The sequence below is a fragment of the Talpa occidentalis genome, unplaced genomic scaffold, assembly GCF_014898055.3.
Source record: "Talpa occidentalis isolate TD23 unplaced genomic scaffold, MPIMG_talOcc4v2.1 talOcc4.6, whole genome shotgun sequence".
NCBI lineage: Eukaryota > Metazoa > Chordata > Mammalia > Eulipotyphla > Talpidae > Talpa > Talpa occidentalis.
Window position 1 is genome coordinate 93,430,177 of NW_023604972.1, and position 12,032 is coordinate 93,442,208.

A 12,032-nucleotide genomic window follows, 5' to 3' on the forward strand; every position below is an offset into this window, starting at 1 on the left:
TTTCCTTTCCCTGTACTTATAGGAAATAACAGATCTGATAGTTAATAAATATTTTTAAAATGTTTCTCTTTCAGAGACTTTTTTTAATGAGATTTATTTATTTTTATACAAGAGCTGGGGTACAGGCCAGAGGCGCGGGAGGGTGAGAGGATTCACCAGAGCCAGAGCCAGAGCGGGGAGCAGAACAGGCAGACGACCAAAATATACTGCTGAAGAGGGCAGCGGGCGCAACAGGAGAGGTCTGCTGCACCATGTGGGAGTCTCCCTGGCTGGCCAGGAATCAAACAGTGCTGCAAAGGCTGAGGACAGCTTCATAGCACTGCGCTCAACCCCCTGTGCCACCAGGGAGGCCTGATAGTTAACAAATTTGTCATGAATTTAGGTATCGGAAATCTGCTTTGTGCATCTTCAAGGAGCCATCATTCATCTACATTATAATAACAACTGAACTTTAATGTAAAAACTCCAGTGTCAAGCACATGGCAATTAACAAAAAGAGTCTGGGACCCTCTGCAATCAGTAATGTGTCTGTATTTAAACAAGACCATCCTCTGCCGCAGAAAAATGCAAATTTAAGTCATCTTGCATAGATTCCATACTGAACACTCTCAAGGAAATGAAGAATGAGCATCTGCCAAGATGGTGGCATCACAATAACACATGCAATGTAACTTTTACATATTAGCCTATATCAGAAAAAATAATATCTTCCATAACCAAATTTGCAAAATAGGACTTACACAAATACATGTAGCATACAAATACATGCAAAAAAACCCCGACATCTCTAACATTTAAAAACAATGTACATACAAATATAACCACAGCCTGTATTAGTACTAAAAAGAAAGATGATCACTTAGTTCATGTCTTCAGATTATTAATGGAAGGTACATAGCAAACTATTGGTCAAAAATTGGGTTATATGATTCCCAAAACAGTGTTCTGAAAAAACTGAGAGTATAAACACTACCAAATGTTTGTGGGGTAGACACGAGATATCCATCTCAGAATAAATGACAGTTTTTAAAATTGAATGTATTTAATTTTAATGTTCTATATGATTTTCTTGTTCCTCCTTGCTCCATAAAGCACACAGACTAGAGATTGGGAGGGAAATACATGATTGCCAAACCCGAGTTCACAAAAATTTACTCCTATGTTCTGTTCTAAGATTGTTATAGCTTTAGCTCTTGGTATTTAGGTTTATAATCTATTTCAGGTTAATTTTTGTGAATGCTATAAGATAGGAATCAAATTTCATGATTTTGCACATGGGTCTACAGTTATCCCAGCACCACTTACTGAAGACTATTCTTTCTCAACTGAATTATCTGGCACCTTTGTCAAAATACAGTTGAGTTTAAAACACAGCTTAGGGGGCCTCCCCGGTGGCGCAGCGGTTGAGCGCTGGGTTGCGAAGCTGCCCGCGGCCTCTGCGGCGCCGGTATGATCCCCGGCTGCTCCCGGGCCACCAGAGGAGGGTCCCACATGGAGCGCAGACCTCTCCTGCCACCCGCTGCTCCCCTCAGCAGCCTGCTCTGCTCCCCGCTCTGGCCCTGGTGAATTCTCTCACCCTCCCGTGCTTCTGACTGTACCCAGTGCATGTATAAACAAACAAACAAATAAATAAAACATGCCTCTATAAAAAAAATTAAAAAATAAAACACAGCTTAGGTTGAGAATCACTAATCTGGAATCTCACTATATAAGTTCTAAATTCTTGATTTTTTTCTGTAAAGTAAAACCTAAGCATCTGTAGGGTAAGGAAAAATGTCAGGCTTTTCTGCCCTCCCGCCATCAGGATAGATGATGGATCCTTGCAGTCCTGAATGCATGCCTGATGGCAGGCACCTGCAATAGGGTGTGGGCATAGGTAGATGGGATTCACCTGGGCTGAGACTGGGCTTTTAAGGGCAGTGTCATGGGGACGCCAGCAGAAGCCGAAAGAGAAGCCGAGAAAGAAGCAGCAGAAGCCGAGAGAGAAGCTGAGAACGCCCCAGATAGAGTGAAGACTTGCTGGGGGCTGGAAGGCCTGCTGTGAACCAGGTAAATCCCAATAAAAGACCTGCATAAAACCCCTGAGGGCTCCAGGACTCCTCCTTTACCCGGTCTGCTGGATCTTAGAAAACCTGTTTAGCGCCCCTTCCTGCCACTACAGCATCTTTTTAATTTTTTCTTTTTTTAAAATAAATTTTATTTTTATATTCCCCATACAATTGCAACCCCCTTATTTTGACCCCTGTCCCTCCCGTCCCTGCCCCCCACCCCCCATAGAGTGTCTCTGATTCATAGTTGTTTGTTGATTTTGATTTTCACTTTCTTATAGTTATTCATTTTCCAGGTCCCTTATTTAAGTTTTCTAGATTCCTGCTATGAGTGAGACCATATGGTATTTTTCTTTTTCTTTCTGGCTTATTTCACTGAGCATGATCCCTTCCAGCGCCATCCATGTTGCTGAAAATTGCATGTGTTTATCTTTTTTGAATGCTGAGTAATATTCCATAGTGTATATGTACCACATCTTCTTGATCCAGTCACCTATTTTTGGGCATTTGGGTTGTTTCCAAAGCTTAGCTATTGTAAACAGTGCTGCTATAAACGTAGGGGTGCAGGTGCTCTTTGGAATTGATGTTTCTGTGTCCTTTGGGTAAATACCTAGGAGTGGAATTGCTGGATCATATGGAAGCTCTATGTTTAGTAGGTCAGGAAATCTCCACACAGCTCTCCATAGTGGTTGGACCAGTTTTCACTCCCACCAACAGTTCAGGAGAGTTCCTTTTTCTCCACAACCTCGCCAACATTTGTTGTTGCTAGTTTTTTTAATATGTATGTGCCATTCTCACTGGTGTAAGATGGTATCTCATGGTAGTTTTGATTTGCATTTTCCTGATTACAAGTGATGTTGAACATTTTTTCATATGCCTGTTGGCCATTTGCATTTCCTCTTCAGAGAAGTTTCTTTTTAGCTCTTCTGCCCATATTTTGACTGGATTATTTTCTTTGTTGTTGAGTCTCATCAGCTCTTTGTAGATTTTTGTGATCAGTCCTTTATCATTAGTGTTGTGTGCAAAAATGTTCTCCCAGTCGGTGGGGCTTCTCTTTGTTTTTGTTATTGTCTCTTTTGCTGTGCAGAAGCTCTTTAATTTGATATAGTCCCAGCTGTTGATCTTTGCCTTCACTATCACTGCTTTGGGTGATGTGTCTGTAAAGATGTCTTTGATGTGCATATCACGTAGTGTTTTGCCTATATTTCCTTCTACGTATTTTATGGTTTCAGGTCTTATGTTTAGTTCTTTAATTCATTTTGAGTTGATTTTTGTGTATGGCTTGAGGTAGTGGTCAAGCTTCATTCTTTTGCATGTAGCGACCCAGTTTTCCCAGCACCATTTATTGAACAAACTTTCTTTGCTACAATGCATATTCTTTGCTCCTTTGTCAGAGATTAGTTGACCATAAATCTGTGGGTTTATTTCTGGATATTCTATTCGATTCCACTGATCTGTGTGTCTGTTCTTGTTCCAATACCATGCAGTTTTGATGATTATGGCTTTGTAGTATAGTTTGAAGTCTGGGAGTGTGATGCCTCCATTCCCTTCTTTTTTTTTTTTTCAGGAGAGCTTTGGCTATTCGTGTTTTTTGGGTGATTCCATATGAATTTCATCAATAATTGTTCTATTTCTTTGAAGAATGACATTGAAATTTTGATTGGAATAGCATTGAATCTGTATATTGCTTTTGGTAGGATGGCCATTTTAATAATGTTTATTCTTCCAATCCATGAGCAGGGGATGTCTTTCCATTTCTTTGTGTCTTCTATTTCTTTTAACAGTATTTTATAGTTTTCTTTGTATAAGTCCTTTACCACTTTTGTTAGATTTATTCCCAAGTATTTGATTATTTTTGTTTCGATAATAAAAGGAATGTTTTTTTTTTTTGTTTTCTTCTTCTTCAGATCTGTTGTTTGTGTATAGGAAGGCTCTGATTTTTGCATGTTGATTTTGTATCCTGCCACTTTACTGATTGATGAGTTGAATTAGTTTTTCTGTAGAGTTTTTGGGGTTTTCTATGTATATTATCATATCATCTGCAAATAGTGTTAGTTTGACTTCTTCTTTTCCTATTTGGATTCCGTGTATGTCTTTCTCTTGTCTTATTGCTCTGGCTAGGACTTCCAGTATTATATTGAAAAGCAGTGGTGAGAGTGGACATCCTTGTCTTGTTCCAGATCTTAATGGAAATGCTTTCAGCTTTTCACCATTGAGAATGATACTGGCTGTTGGCTTCTCATAGATGGCGTTTATGATGTTGAGGTATGTTCCTTGTATCCCAAGAATTTCAAGGGCTTTTATCATGAATGGATGTTGCACTTTGTTGAAAGCTTTCTCAGCATCTATTGCTATTATCATACAGTTTTTATATTTCTTTTTGTTGATGTGTTGGATAATGTTGATTGATTTTTGGATGTTAAACCATCCTTGTGTCCCTGGAATGAATCCTACTTGGTCATGGTGTGAATTATCTTATGGATACATTGTTGGATTCTGGTAGCTAAAATTTTATTGAGGATTTTTGCATCAGTGTTCATTAGGGAGATTGGCCTGTAGTTTTCCTTTTTTGTGTTGTACTTGTTCGGTTTTGGTATTAGTGTAATGTTGGCTTCATAGAACGTGTTTGGTATTGTCCCTTCCTTCTCAATTTTTTGGAAGAGTTTGTGAAGGATAGGCACTAATTCATCTCTGAATGTTTGGTAGAATTCATTTGTAAATCCATCAGGTCCTAGGCTTTTGTTTTTGGGGAGGTTTTTGATTACCATTTCAATTTTGCTGCTTGTAACTGGTCTGTTTAGGTGTTCTATTTCTTCTTTATCTAGCTTTGGGTGATTGTAGAGTTGTAGGAATTTGTCCATCTCCTCTAGATTGTTGAACTTGTTTCCATATAACTGTTCATAGTAGTTACTGATTATTCTTTTGATTTCTGCTATGTCCGTTGTGATTTCTCCTCTTTCATTTATGATCCTGTGTATTTGTGCTTTCTCCCTTTTTTCCTTTGTGAGCCTGGCTAGGGGTTTGTCTATTTTATTGATTTTTTCAAAGAACCAGCTCTTGGTTTCATTGATCCTTTGGATTGTTTTTTTAGTTTCAATTTCATTTATTTCTGCTTTGGTTTTTATTATTTCTTCTACTGGTTTTGGGGTTTTTTTGTTGTTCTTTTTCTAGATATTTGAGCTTCGAGATTAGGTTGTTTCTTTGAGTTCTTTCTTGTTTCTTGATGTGAGCCTCTTCTGCTACATATTTTCCTCTTATTACTGCTTTTGCTGCATCCCATGCATTTAGGAAATTGGTGTCCTCCTTGTCATTCAATTCAAAGAATTTTTTAATTTCTAATTTGATCTCCTCGTTAGTCCAGTGGTCTTCCAGAAGTGTGGTTTTCAATCTCCATGAGGTAGCAGAGTTCCTTGCCTTCTTTTTATGGTTTATTTCTAGTTTGATGCCTTCATGGTCAGAAAAGATGGTTGGTATGATTTCAGTCTTGGTGTATCTGTTGATGTTTGTCTTGTGTCCCAGTATGTGATCGATCCTGGAGAATGATCTGTGTGCACTTGAGAAAAATGTGTACTCCTTTTTTGGGGGGTTTAGTGTTCTATAGATGTCTGTTAAGCCCAAGTGCTCTAGATCCTTATTTAGGGCTTTAGTGTCTTTACTTATTTTTTTATCTCATTGATCTATCCATTGTTGATAGTGGTGTGTTTAAGTCTCCCACAACGTATGTGTTTTCTCTGATGTCCGTTTTCAGAGATGACAATAGTTGTCTGATATATTTTGGTGCTCCTTCGTTTGGTGAATATATGTTAATGAGTGTTATTTCTTCTTGAAGTATTGTCCCCTTGATCATAATGTAGTGACCGTTGGGGTCTCTTTTTATCTTTTTGAGTTTGAAATCTGTTTTATCTGATATAAGTATAGCTGTTCCTGCTTTCTTTTTTGGTCCATTTGCTTGTAGGATTGTTTTCCATCCTTTAACTTTGAGTCTATTTTTATCTTTTGTAGCTAAATGTGTTTCCTGGAGACAGCAAAAGGTTGGGTTTTGTTTCTTTATCCAGCCTGCGACTCTGTGTCTTTTTATTGAAGAGTTTAATCCATTTACATTTAGAGTTAACATTGATATGTTAGCATCTGTATTTGCCATTGTGTTTATCTTTCCTTTGATTTTATTTATTTATTCTTTTAATAACTTTTTTTTTTTACCTTCTTTCTTTGTTATTCGTCCCTCTGAGGTTCTGGCTTTAGGACTCCTTGTAGTATTTTTTGGAGTGGGGGTTTAGTTGTAATGAAATTCCAGAGTTTCTGTTTGTCTGGGAAGGTCCTTATTCTTTCTTCATAGAGGAAGGAGAGCTTTGCGGGATAGAATATTCTTGGTTGGCATCTGTTTTCTTGGAGTCTGTTGACTTTGTCCCTCCACTCTCTCCTTGCCCGTAGTGTTTCTTCGGAGAAGTCTGATGTCAGCCTGATTGGTTTCCCTTTGAATGTTATCTGTTTCTTCCCTCTTGTCAGTTTCATTATTTTTTCCTTGTCTTGGATTCTTGGGAGCTTTACTATTATGTGTCTTGCTGTATTTTTCCTTTCGTTGTAGAAGTTTGGTGTTCTTATTGCTTCTTGTATATCAACTTTCAGCTCCTTCTTCACGTTTGGGAAGTTCTCTTCAATTATCTCCTTGAATATTTTCTCTGTTCCTACATCTCTCTCCTCTCCTTCTGGGATTCTTATAACTCTTATATTTCCTTTCCTCATGGAGTCAGATAGTTCCCAAAGTCTTTCTTCAGTCTTTTTCCTTCGTACTTCTCTTTCCTTTTCTGTTTTGGTTCTTTTTATTTCTGTGTCTTCAAGAGTACTTATTCGTTCTTCCATTTCATCTATTCTGCTTTCATTGCTTTTCCCAGAGTTCTTTAGTGCCTCCATTAATTCTTTGATCTCCTGCATTTCTTTTACTTCCCTCTTTAGGGACTCAATTTCATTCTTCTGATCGTTGATTATTTATCCCTTATTATTGTTTTCTTTTATGACTTCTGTCAGTTTTTTAATCATGGCAATTTTAAATTCTCTTTCTGGAAGGCTCAGAAGTTCTTCCAAGTTACTGTTGTTGCAATCTGGGGGGTGGTTTTCATTTTGTGGTGTGCTTTTTTCCTGAGGAGTTGCTAGGTTGCATGTGGTTCTTCTACTCCCTACTGTCTGTTTTCTAATTTGCCATATGCATTGGGACACTGTGTTGCTGGGACTGGCCGGCATCTTGGGTGAACTTCTCCGCTCCCCTCTGGCTCCTCTGGGAGCCATCTGTCGGTTTCAAGCAGTCTTTACTGAAGAATGGTCCCTGTTCTAAAATGCTGATGCAGGGACACGCTCCCCTGCATGCCTGGTCTGCCCCAGCAGTGGGTTCCCGCTCCCCCTCTGGGCTCGGACTGCAGGCCAGAAGAGGCCTGGCGTGGGCGAACTTCCCAGCTTATGTCTGGCTCCTCCGTGAGCCTTCTGCTGGTTTCAGGCAGTCTTTACTGAAGAAATGTCCCTGTTCTAAAATGGCAATGCGGGACGCACTACCTGTGTGCCTGGTCTGCCCCGGCAGTGGGTTCCTGTTCCCCCTCTGGGCTGGGATTGCAGGCCAGAAGGGGCCTGGCGTGGGCAAACTTCCCAGCTCACCTCTGGCTCCTCAGGGAGCCTTCTGCTCAAAACCTAAGCATCTTGATTTTAGGGCATTTATGTAACGGGTCCATGTATAATGACAATGGTCACCCTGAAAAGGGAGTCCTAATGTCTCAGCAAACACCTTGAGGTGACTTTCTACAACCAGTCCTTTTGGAAAGCTCTCATATAGAGATAGAAGTACCTGGAGCACAAAATTTTAGCATATGATATAATTTCTTCCTTAAAGGTGTGTGCCAACGTAGGTTGGAGGGAGAAAATAGTGTGATCATAAGAACAGTTTTCAACAATGTCAACTGTTTTCACCATAACCTGTAGAATAAATAGTGGCCACATTAAACTCAGGATTACAGGATTGATTATTGCTATATTACCATATGTGTCAGTTTCTATCAATATATATATGTATATAGTTGACATACTATGTATATAATATATAACAGTTGACATACTGTGTGTGTGTGTGTATATATATATATATATATATATAAATACTATTATAAGTTTGTGGTATTACCTATATATACACATAGGTAATACCACAATCTTATAGTATTTCTGTGATCCTTTTACACATTAAACTGTTCTAAATTTCCATTTTTACACAACCAAAGCACTTGAAAGTGAACAATGTCAATTGCTTCAATAGTATATGATGTTCCTTCTGACCAGTTCCAAGGGCCCACTCTCATACACAATACAGCACTGTCTTCAAGAGCATAGCTGTTCAGGATTTGCATCTTAACTTCACAGGTTACTGGTGATATAAACTTGACCCTTGTTTTTCTCACTTGCAGATTGCAGATGAAGTACTTGTGTATAGGGTTAAGAGGATTAAATGAGGAAATATATGTAAAGCGCCTAATGCTTGGGATATAGCATTGTTTCAGCTAGTTACTTAAAAACAATACTTTTTTTTTTTATAAAATATGGATCCTGACTTCTGCAGACATGGTAAGAATATAACCTGAGACAAGTCTCTAACCTGAGATACAGACATAAAAATAATTTGCAGATGTAATGGAAAATTAATATTCCTATCCACTCTTCTTGTTGGCAGTAGTTCCCTTTATGAAATACACTGGTATTTAATTTGTAAGGCATGCTATGATATTCTTTCCCATGTGAGAGTCTCTTTTTAGGAAAGTATCAGTGTCAAATACAGCTTAAGTCATATAATCTACTCATAATGTACTGCGTATTAAAAAAGATATACTGCAATCTATTAACTAGAAATTTTTCTTAGCTTCATTTTAGGCAGATGATATATTTTAGTTATATAAGCAACTGTCTTCACTAGACCATTGATTCCATTTTGGAAATTTAAATCTTTGAATGACTGATGATGTTCATGGGAAATAATATTTCAATAATCATACAAGTTGATGAAATACCCTGATTTTAGGTGAACCTAGGTAATGAGAGCTTTTATAACAGCAAATGTTTTAGCTCAAGGCTCATGGAAATCAAGCTTTTTATTAGCTTCTTTAAGGTAGGCACCTATGGGACTGTTCATTTGGGTCCTTACTAGACAATGCTCTCTACCCACCCTCTACCTTACTCTAATCCTATGGCAGAAAGCAGACAATTGTGTAAAGAAAAAGAACTGAACCACATTGTTCACAATGATCATTTAATGACAGAGATCCACCTTTAAATCAGTAAATAGGCACGTTTTATGCATGTCCAAATTGGAATTATTTTGACCAGGCTAGTCTGAATAATAGTAGCTAGCATTTACAGGGTACTTATTATATGTCCTATACCATTTTAAATGCTTTCTATGCATTATATTATTTAATCTTTGACACTATGACATAAATATAACCTTGACATGAATGGTGACTTACTAGACCATGTGGTTAAACAGGTAGTAAAACTGGGTTTTGGGTTTGGAGCTCAGGCAGACTGATTTTCAGATTCCCACTCCTAAATACTATGCTGAATTGTCTCCTTAGTAAAATGTATACAAGGCCTCAGTATCTCTTTGAAAGTGCTATGTTTCCATTCATTCAGCTTATTTTTAAGGTTCTATTAGTAAATACCTTTATTAACAAGTGTTAAGTGGATTAAAAAACATGGAATATGTTGGTCAGAAAAAGGAACTCTCATACACTGTTGGTGGGAAATTTTAGACTCATCAAACCCCTATGGGAAACAGTGTGGGGTTTCCTCAAAATATTAAAAATAGATCTACCATATGACCCAGCCATTTCATTCCTAGACATGTACCGGAAGAATGCAAAAACAGTAATTCAAAGGGATATGTGCCTTCTTGTGTTCATTGCAGCACTATTTACAAGAGCCACATTATGGAAACAATCTAATTACCCAGTCACAGAGTAGTAGACTAAGAAGATGTGATATATATACTACTCAGCAGTATGGAATACTACTCAGCTATTACAAAGAAGATTAATTCTTGCCATTTGTAACAATATGGATGGAACTGGGGAAGAATATGCTCAATGAAAAAAGTAGGAAAGAGAAAGACAAATACCAAATGGTTTCATTCATATGTGGAATAGAGAAACAAATCAAAGAGTCAGACAAAACCAAACCCAAAACAAACCCTAGAAATCTTATTGTAAACTGAGGCTACTAGAGGGGAAAAGAGAGGGTGATGAGCAAAGAGGGTAAGGGATCACAACGGACTATGGTGGAGGACTATGGGTGCTTAAGTGGTGGGTGTGGTGAGGTGACATACATCTGAAGAGGTGTGATCCTATATCTCTGAATCAAATATAGTATTGTAAACCAATGTTTTGAAGATACATGATCTTATATTTCTGAATCATATTGTATTTATAAGCCAATTAAAAAAGAGATAATCATTTTTCTATATCCTGTTGTATTAAAGAACTATTAAAATGATGTTTAGCTAATTGTCTCTGATAACAATTTTAATTTACCCCAAATTTCATATTTTTCATATTAGTTTAAAAATTAAAAACCAAAGCAAGGAGAAACTAATCAGTGACTAGTTTCCAATATGCCATAAATATTTTCTGAAAGTCTACAGTTTCAGACACTGAGATCACAGTACTGTCCAGTTTTAAATAGAGTTTCCAGTTTTTGACTTTCATTTTCCATCTAAAGGGTGGGGCAGTAAAACATTTCCCATAAATAAATGAAATGCTATTACATTCCATACTCCTTTTACCACTAGCTGTTGACCATCTGTCATAAAAAGCCACACCCTAGAAGGCAGTATCAAATTTTCAGAAATAGAAATAGCCATGACAATTTTCTCTGAGATGAAATTTTGAAAATAAATGTAACTAATTAAAACTTAAATACCCACAGAGGAATGTCCATTGATTAACCCTTTGTAAGCAGTGTCATCATCTTTACTTCAAATTAATGAGTTGTTTCTGCATTCAGGTACTGTGCTGTTTATACCTGTGGGTTTTTTTTATTGTTGTTTTTCACTAACTCTCACATAAAAGCTTATGAGGTAAGCTGTGTTAATACTACATTTTACACATGAGGAAATCGATACCTGTCACTGTTAAGTAATTTGCCCAAGATGACATGAATAATCATCGGAGGAGACAGAATTTGAATCAGATCTAACCACAGTTCACATTTGCTAACCACTGTACTAGTGAAATTATTTGCAGTACTCATTTTGTTATATAGGTGCAGCAGGCGATATTGCATTTATATAAATCTCACGCTCCTTGAAAAGCCATCTTAACATGTAAATGTTACTATAAATAAAGAGGTTAGACAAGGATATTACAAAATTTTGACTAAATTTTGTGAGGAAATACGTAACTTAAACTCATTTGATAGAGTTATATATGAGGAGAGAGTTCTTCATGTACATTTTTATTAGGGATTCTTATTGAATTTTTTACGTAGGCTACGTAAGAAGTAAGCATTATTAAAAAATAACTGAATCACACCCTTAATATAATCTTTTCCTACTCATTACTGAAAAATAATTGGTAGGACTTCTGGGTTAGCATCAGAGCAAACCAGCAGGACCTAATATTCCTTTCTTTCAATTTCCATTATTATACCCATGAAGAATTACAAAAAGATGAAAACTGGCAACAATGTTGGAAACTAGAGAGAAGAACAGATGCCAAAGTCCCGAGGGGATTTTCACCAGTGCCAATGCTGAAGAGATTAACAACATATTTTTGGATTCTACCATAAGAATCAAAACCTGATCCCAAAGAAAATAGAAATAGATGAATTCACTTTGTCTACCTCTAGCTCAGAAACCCAGAAACTGCACTAAACAAAAAATGGGTGAGGATTACCTGATTGAGAGTTAGCCCAGCATTTCCCCTACTCCCTCCCCTCCAATTGCATCCCTCTCTACAT

General features: G+C 37.4%; 1 protein-coding gene across 1 annotated transcript in view; it reads right to left on the reverse strand.

The window, feature by feature from the left end:
* The window catches only part of ARSB (arylsulfatase B), a 146,054-nt gene that overhangs the window by 52,173 nt on the left and 81,849 nt on the right, over positions 1-12,032 (reverse strand). The gene's annotated exons all lie outside the window — the stretch shown is intronic.